Source organism: Urocitellus parryii, chromosome 4, assembly GCF_045843805.1.
Source record: "Urocitellus parryii isolate mUroPar1 chromosome 4, mUroPar1.hap1, whole genome shotgun sequence".
NCBI classification, from domain to species: Eukaryota; Metazoa; Chordata; class Mammalia; order Rodentia; family Sciuridae; genus Urocitellus; species Urocitellus parryii.
In genome coordinates, this window is record NC_135534.1 from 63,545,176 (window position 1) to 63,554,585 (window position 9,410).

Consider the following 9,410-nt stretch of genomic DNA (forward strand, 5'->3'; position numbering starts at 1 on the left):
ACAGGGCAGGCTGGTCCTTGGTCAAGAGCCCTACCCATCAAGCTACCCAGTCCCCACTCACTACCACCAGCTATCCCTGGGCTGGCTATGCTTCATGAGTACCCAGGCTGCAATCAGACACCAACTCTAGTGCCCCTCAATATACTCACACCCAGGGCTGTTTAGAGCTGAGCCCATCAGAGATACTGAGGGGAGAAAATCTAAGCTTCGGGAACCAATGGCCCCATGCTCTGAAAATTCCCTGCCAACTCAGAAACCATCATACAGGGAGGTCCCAGTCTGTGACCAAGGCTGCAAGAACTCTGAGAGCCTCATGTTTTAAAAAGAAAAAGATCACTTTCTATTACAATGTCCTATTATTCAGAGTCCGTGCTTCTTACACTGTATGGATTTGAGAAGCTGGGGTCCTCACAGTGCAGGAGCCTAAGGTCCCATCGTCCTATTATCCTAACCACCCAGGATGTCCTGATTCCGGGACTCCAGCACCTTGGTCTCCATGTCCCTCTGAACCAGGGGTCTGTGGGCTTGAGCCTCTGTGAAGATCAGGGAAGGGGCAGGTCCCAGGAAGCCCTGCACATGCCCACAGTGGGGACCCCTGAGAGCAGGGGTTGGGGAAGCCAGGAAATGCCATGGGCAGCCCTGGAGTGTGGGGACAAGAAGGGACAGGGCCAGCCCCAGTGTGAGATGCACTCCAGCACCTCCACCCTAGATTATTCCAATCCCTTTGCTGGAGAGACCTGCCCCCTTCGTGCCAATGAAACACCTTTACAGGGTAAGGGAGGGGCATGACCATTCATGACCACCTTCTAAGCAAAGGCCCTCCTGATCTATTCTCTCATTTACTCTCCATGATGTTAGCCCCACTTTTCAGTTGACAAAACTGAGGCTCCAGGACTGAGGTCATTTGTCTAAAGTCACACAATTAGAAATGGCAGAACAGCAATCTGGGCGTGGCCCCTCTGGGCTCCCAAGCTGGCTCTCTTGCAGCAGACTGACTCCGGGGAGAAGAGTCCAGGGCCTCCCTCCCGGTTGCCTGCTTGGCTTTGGGGCCACACCAGAGCAGCTCCTCCCATCCCAGCAGTCCCCACGCTCCAGAAGGCAGAGGCCAAGGTCCCCTCTTCTCTTTCCTTCCCAAGCCAGAGGCAGCCTGGAGCCCAGCCACACTTCCTGATTGATCCAAAGTCACTTGATAGGCAAAGGCTCCTGTGGTGGGACTAGGAGATGTGGCATTCCGTTTCTAAGCACCCGTCGCTATGGAAGCCAGGTGCTGCCAGCCCAGGGCCTAGCAACAAGGGAAGCAAGAGGCATGGTGTGGGGCAGAGGGCTTTGTCGGGGGCTTCCCAAGCAGCCAGCAGGAAGGAGGAGGGTGACCTTGTGCTCTCTCTGGGGTGAAGGGCTGGACCTGATGCCCTGCAATTGCCAGGGGAAGAAGGTGAAGATCAGACAGGACTGGAGAGAGGAGACCCAGACATAAGGGCAGAGAAACATGCAGAGCCAGACAAAGGGAGTCTGGGACTATAAACGGAGAGGTGCAGGAAGGTGGAAGCAGATAGAGCTGGCCAGTCACAGAGAGCCAGAGACAAGTGGCTGAGAAGGACCAACTCCCAGAGAGGCCCCTGTCCATCCCCAAGGGGTGGGGAGGGTGTGCCAGAGAGTCCGGGAGAGTCGAAGGGGAGTGACAGAGATGGACAGACTTGTGACAGAAAGAAATGAGCCTGAGGGGGTGGCAATAGAGAGGCAGCGATAAAGGAGAAGAGAAGTAGGAAGGGAGAAGGGCAGGCGGGTCACTGTGAACTGGGAGCAGAGCTGACAGTGGCAGGGGCAAAATGGCAGAAATATGAGGACAAGGACGCTGAGGCCACTGGATTCCTGAGCTGGCCCCAGTCCTGGCCTTGCCTCCTTGATCTGCCCACTGTGCCCCATAACCCAGGATCCTCCCCCAGGACACAGACTCATCTAGACACAGACACTCGGGAGAGGGGGCCCATGTCTCTGGCCCAAATTTGTAGAGTGAGGCAGTATCTAAAGCAGCCTGTGGGAAGTCAGGCTTTGAGAATGTCAGCCCAGAGCTCCTCCCCAGTCCCACCTGGAGTCAGCCCACTTCTTAGCTGCCCATGGAATGAAGTGCAGAAAGGCTCGTTTGCCCCCCAGCAGGTGGATGAGATGGCAAAGGGTAAGGTGGGATCCCCTGGTGAGGGCCAGAGCCCAGCCCTGGGCTTCACTTCTCCCTCTACAACAGGCCCCGTGTGGGGACACGGAGGCCCCGAGGATGAAGCAGGCAGCCCGGGTGGGGGGGGAGATGACCCAGCTGCTCATCTCAGGGATGTGGCTTGGGAAGGCCAGCGCTGGGGAAGCCAGGGCAGCCTGGCCCCTGGGGACCAGAGAAGTGGCAGGCACTTGACAGGTAAGATCTCATTTAATGCTCAGCACACCTGGGGTACAGACGAGAAAACAAGGGCCCCGGAGGGAACTGATTTGCCCTAACTATCCCCACCAGCCAGCAGGCACTGAGCCAGGTCGGAAAGCCAGGTCTCTTGAGGCCAGTGCAAGCTGAAGGGCCCTGTAGAGACCAGGGTGGGGTGACTGGGGGGGGGGGACCCAGGTCTTCAGGGGACTCTCTCAGGAAGGATGTGGGGGTAACGTGGGGGTAACCAGGGTTGGGGGGTCTTAAACCCTGTTCTGGCCACCACTCCTCTTAGCATTAGACACCTCATCTCCCCATGTCAGAATGGGTGACAGCATTTAGCTAGACTCAGATGCTAATCTCAATCTTCCCCACCCAGCTGCCACCCACCTCTCTGTGCTTTAACACTGTCTTGGACCCCAATAGCAGACTCTGGGAACTCAGTGACCTCAGAAGTGCCTCCCCACCCCCGCCAGCTTCCGTCTCTCCGTATTTCTCAGGGAGGATTGAGAAGACTAATTAAATACCTACTATGTGGCCCATGGCATGACGCACTTTACATTTATTATCTCATTAAATAGTCCATGGAGGTCTTTAAGGGCCATGCGCTGACCCCATCTCTCTGCACCATCCCTGTCACCACCATAGGTGGCTCCTATGGTACCCACCTGATATCTGCCTCTGGGGTAGAGAGGGATGGATAGCAGTGTGCAGTGGGTGCCCAGGATCAGGGGCTTTGATTTTCCAAGTCTGGCGTGCTCATGCGGGCACGAGAGAAGCAGGGGCAGGATGTGGGGCTGGCAGGGGAAGGCAGGGTGGGACATGAGCCTGTAGGGGAAGGAGGGTGCTGTGTACCAGCTTCGCCCCACATGCTTTCCGCTGGGTCTGGGCCACAGCCCAGAAAATCGACTGGCGGTGCAGCACTCCCCTGGGCCCCCGTTCCTGGAAGGCTGCGCTGAAGGGATGATCGACCTGCCACCCCACTTCCCCTTCCCAGTGCCTGGAGGCTGCCTCTTCCATGCAGCCCCCCAACTGTCCAGTGTCACAGCAGGGTGAGAGTCTGGGGCAGCCTGGGAATGATGCCCAGTGTCCCCTCATTCTCTCTACAGCCCAGCATTCTCTTCCCTTCTCAGGGACCTGGCCAGGTGGAGGGTGGTGCTAGGGCCAGCATGGGAGCTCGTGTTCGTGCACGCATACGTGTGCAACGTGCCCCTATGCAGACATACAAACATGTGCGCATGCACTGGCCTGTCAGTGGAGCATGCGTTGTGAATGCAGTGTGTGAGCCACCCAGGTCCGGGTTTGAATCCCAGCCCCTTCATTTCCCGTATGTGTGTGCTGTGTAAGTCACTTAACCTCTCTGAATATCAGTTTCTTTAGCTGTGCAGTGGGGTTATCAATACTACCCAGATAATAGGATGAGAGGATTATACACACAGAGCTCTGACACAAGGTTTGACATAAAATTTCTTGATACACAGAAGCTTTTATTAGTGTTACTGAGCCCACATGTGGGTGAGTGTGCATGTATAGGTGTGCTTGGGAGGTCCCAGAGGGATCTGGCACTCCAGAAAGAGGGTACGGGTTGTTCCCTAATCATTGGGTCCCCTACAGCAGGGCTACAGCTGAATTCTCAACCTCAGAGTAGGACTAGCTGTGGCCCCTCCCCACCCACACCCCCAAATCACCTGTGCTGAGTGAGCCCATAGGGGAGATGGATGTCTTGGTGGCCACCAGGCAGAACTGGTGATTAGGAAGCTAACAGCCCAGCATCCGGAGAGGAGCAGGAGGGAGGCCAGGCTGTGGGGCCATCCATCAAGGCTGGCGGGCCCAGCAAGGCTGAGCTGTAGGGTGGGGGAGGGGTGGGGAAAGAGCTGCTGGATGAACAGATATGTAGACAAGGGCCAGGCAGCCAGGGCCGGCCCAGTCACTGACCCCTTGTGACCCTAATGAGTCACTGTCACCTTGGACCTCAGTTCCATCATCAGGACAATGGGGCTAACGGATTCTTTCTTCCCAGGTAAGCCTCTGCCCAGAGGGTCCAATGTTAGGCTCTGGGGCCAGGAAGAGCCCTGAGGAGAGCCTGAGGGGCTCTGGGATAGCCCTGCCTCCCACAAGTGACCAACTCAGGCTGCTGTCTCTGGGAGTGGGAGGAAGAGGGCATGTAGCATGGGCTCTGGGCTGGGAGCCCCCCAACTTAATTGGAATCAATTTCTGACCCTAATTCCTTTCTGATCTTAGCCACGTCCCTGACTTCCAGATGTTTCCTGGATGCCCCCCGCCACCACCACCACACATACCCAGGCCAGCATGTCTGACACAAGCGGGAAGGGCCTCCACATAGCCTGGCCTATGCAAATTTCACTCAAACTGAGAGCAAAGTCACCCATGGCTGTCCCCAGCTTGTGGACGCAGTGGTTGCTTGGGGGAAATTCTGGCTAGCATGTCTGGGCCAAGAGATTCTAGTTGGGGCCCAGCAGGACCTGAGCAGAGCCTGTAGTCTCAGGTGTCTCTAGGGACTTAAATGAGCTTGAGCATGTCACTTTACCTCTCTGGACCTCAGTTTTCCTATCTCTAAAGTGAACCCTCTCATTGAAAAATCAAACAAGCAACCACAGAGATCTTCAGGGCCCCTCTGCCTGTGGGACAATCTGCAAGCTCCTTGTGGCATTCACTTCTCCCAATCCATTGCAGATCTCGGCTACCATGGGGCTGCTCTGAACTGCTATTGCTCCCCATCCCACGCAGTTTCACCTCTAGACCTCACCACCTCTCCTCTCTCGGAGAACCTCCTCCTCTCTTGGCAGAGCCCCTGGCAGAGCTGAGCCAGGCCTCTGCAGGGTCCCTGGTGCTTCCCACAACCTTCCCTGAGGCCTAAGCTAGAATGTGGCTGCCCCACCTCACTCACCTCCCCAGGGTGAGGTCGAGCTGGGCCTGATTCCCCAGGTGGAGGGAAGGGCAGGAAGCCCCGGGGCTCAAACAAGAATAGGGTTTCTTCTAAAGTGGAAGGAAGGGAAAGGAGGAAGGGAGGGAGGGATGAAAGAAGGAAGGAAGGAGGCAAGGAAATGACCCTCTCTAACATCCCTTTGGATCTCACAATCTGCACTGACTCTTGTCCGCTTTAGAAGGGGCCCTCTGCCCTGGCTATATGCTCCCTCCATCCCCCTCGCCTATTACCCCTTTGGCCCCAGCCTGTCACACACACCATTACAAAGGCCCAGAGCCAAAGGGGTCTCTGGCCTCTGCCTCCCATGCCCAATGGAGACTAAGAGCACCACACCGTCGTCATAGCAATGCTGGATGCTGTCATCACTAATTCATCGCCTGAGCCCTGGGAGGCCAGCGAGGTGTGAGGAGAGTTGGTCAGAGCTGATCAGAATGGCTATGGGGGACAGAAGTCTTGAGGCCTTGGGAAGGGACTGCATGCCCCCCTCACCCTCCCAAAGCCCCACTGAGGAGGAAGAGCACAGGCTCTTCCCCACTCTTTCCCGGGGACCTATCTGCATCCAGCTCAGTCCAGCTGCAGAGGTCATTGAGAGCCGTGATGAACCCCTGCCCCCCAGCCTCTGTGAGTGAGTGCCCAGTCCCAGAGTTTTCAAATAGGACAGGGAAATATTCCTCCTGGTGTCACAGGGTGTGTGAGGAGGGATGGAGGGAAGGGGAAGGAATCCAGCTCATATGTTGTACCCCATATATGCAGGCATACACCAGGCATCGCTGTGCATTATGGAACCAGGCTCAATGCCCATCAATGGATGAATGGATAAAGAAAATGTGATCTATACACACAGTGGAGTTTTATTCAGACACTAAGAAGAATGAAATTATATCATCTGCAGAAAAATGGATGGAACTTGAGAACACTATGTTAAGGAAAATAAGTCAAATTCAGAAGGTCATGTGTCTTCTCTCATATGTGGAAACTAGAGAGAAAATAAGGGTAAAACTATAGAGAAATAAGGGCATTAGGTGTGTGGGGCGGTGAAAATAAAAGACCAAATTGAGTAGAGGACCAGGGAAGGGAGGAGGGAAGAGAAAGGGGAGGTACTGAGGAATGAAATTGACCAAATTATACTATTCTATCATGTGCATGTATGAACATGTAACAAAAAATCCACTATTATAATGCACCAATAAAAAGAAAAAAATTAAAACTTAAAAAAGTAATTCACTTAATCATTACAAAACACCTACAGGATCAAAATTATTGCCCCATCTTATAGAGACTTGGATGTTCCATCTGTCTACAAATCCTCCTCACAGCCAATCCTACACCCTCCTCCAGGAAGCCTCTGAGGATGCCCCACCCACACTTATTCCCACATCCTCTGAGCCCTCAGGGATGGTGGGTGAGGGTCCTGGTTTCCCCCCACACACTGGGTTGGTGGCTCCTCTTCCTCCCACCCTGGGATGTGGAAGTTGCAACAAGCAGATCTTCCCATCCCGCACAGCACATCAACTCCCTCGGGAGCTGTCCTTGGTCCTGAACACCACCACCACCACCACCACCACCACCACCACCACCACCAGAAGTCGGGTTTTTTTCCATTGGAAACCAGCGAGTCCTCAGCCTGGAGGAGAAATGTCAGACTCCCACCTTTTACCTCCATCCCTCACACACACACACACACACACACACACACAGCCTATTCCCTTCACTCACAAAATCCCAACAAATGGAACCTACGTGGAGCAGGAGAATGGGAATAAAACTAACCACAGGGCATTTATTGAGCACCTACTATGTACAGTCCTATGAATAAAGGTAAGGAAACGGTAGTGAACAAAAAGGCCTAACCCTGCCTTTGTAGAGTTCTGGGTCTAGCAGAGTCAGCACTGGGGTCTGCTTTACACCTACCAACCTCTCAATCCTTACAAGTTGTACACAGGAGGACACCATTGTGCCCATTTTCTAGTGGTAGAAATGGAAAGCCCTGGGGTGACAAAGGGGCCTGCCCAAAGCCACACAGCTAGTAACGATAAAGGCAGGATTCAAACCCAGAGGTTCTAAGTCTTCTTCTTGACCTATTCCTGGGACCTAGTCGCTGCCCTCCAAGGGTTTATAATCTAGTGTCCCTGCCCTAGTTCTTCAATGAACACTTTCCTTGAGTCTGATCTAGATCCCTCTTGCTGCTGCTGTGACGTGGCCTCTCTTAGTTAAGTCCTCAGTGGGGCTGAGGATCAGCCTCCATCTCCTGGCAGACACCTGGGGTGCTTCCGTGAGCTCCCAGCCCCTTCTCCACCCCCACCTTGCACAGAGCCTCCCCCCACAGGAGGGAGTGAGGTGTGCGCTCTAAAAATACCTTAATCCCTCCCTGCTCGCGCTCTAATTAAGCTGAGTGAGTCACTACTTTAAGTAATTTATTGCTAGTTACATAATTGCTTTAATATTTGGTTCTAGAACTGGGGAACAAAAGGGACCCCCTTCTTTTCAGGGAATTGTTAATCCACAGAGTGGGGCTTATGGTCCCTGGGCTGGGGGAGAGGAATGCCGTCATCTCTGTCAGTCCTCTCTCCAATCTGGACCAACATGAGACCATTTCCACCAGGGCCACGGGGCATACCTGGCCCAAGGAGGGGCAGGTTTGTGGAAGCACCCACTCTACTCCCTGTCACCCACCCTGTATTTCTGAAGCCACCACTTCCAGGTGTGTCAACCTCACATTCAGGGCCTGCTGTCAAGAGCCATGGCCTGAGCATCCCTTCCCTGCCTGGCCTCTTTGTCTCGGAACCAAGGCCCAGAGAGGGTGAGCCGTTCCTTGGCATATCCCAGCCTGCCAGAGGCAGCTCCACTCTGTGTGCCTGGGTTTCAGCTCCAGGATGGCCCAGCACCCCCCACAGCTCTGTAAGAATTTAACGTCCCCACCCTGACACTCACAGGAGATTAACCACAAAGGCACAAGGGGAACATTTGGGAATGACAAAAATTCTTAATTGTAGTGGTGGTTACATGACTGCATATATTTATTAAAACTCATTAGACTCTTTAAATGGGTGATTTTACTATATGCAAGATATGCCTCATTAAAACAGATACAAAAAAAATAAACTTAAAAAGAGAAGCCCCCACCTTCTGGACTCCGCAGGCAGCCTTGCTGGGGAGAATTGCTAGCCACCGAGGGGCAGAGCCGTAGCCACCGGTGCACACAGTGGGTGCTCATGCACAAATGTTTGTTTCACTCGGTGCCAATTAGAAGAGTCACTGGGCGCCTCCCAGGTGCACCTGCACATCCTCGAGCTCATTAGCTCTCTCCCTGCTCGCTGGCAGCCCAGAGAGGGAGCCCAAGTGCATCCCAGGTACATTACACACTTTGTCTCATTGAATCCTTGAAGCAGCCCTAATGAGGTGGGCTCTGTGTTCATCTCCCTTCTACAGATGAGGGAACAAAGGTGGCAGAATTTACATGACTCCTGCAGCTAAGATGTGGCAGAGCAGAGAGACAGTCCCCAAGGCCTGCACTCACTCACCCCCACCAACTTTCTTTATGGTACTGAACAGCATGGGTTAGGAGGCCATGTGCGAGGCACCTCTGGCCCCAGGTCCTGACTGGTGAGGATTTCACTGGGCTTAGCAAGTAGGGGCGGGACACACCCAGGTAAGTGGGCCTGGCTTGGAGGGAGGGATCTGGGTCAGGCAGCAAGCCTGAAAGAGACAAAAAATTCAGGCAAAGCCAGAGAAAAAGAGGCAGAGGGCGTCTGTCCTCTGTCCATGCCAGCTGTGGCCCTCTCAGGCCCTGCACAGCAGGGGCTCCCTACTGCTGTTCTTGACTCACTCCTCCAAAATTGGTCTCTGTCCAGTTTCTTGGCACTAATGGCCACTCACACCCACAGTCACCACCTCCCTGGGAGCAGGCAAAAGAAATCCTTCATCCCCAAATTTGACAAAGACTGGTTGGAAAAGTCGATGATGGGGGTGGGTAGGGAAGAACGCTGAGGCTGGGGAGTGTGGAAAGGCCCTACCCAGACTCAGGGAAGCGTCCCTGGAAGAAAGGACACCAGGATCTGA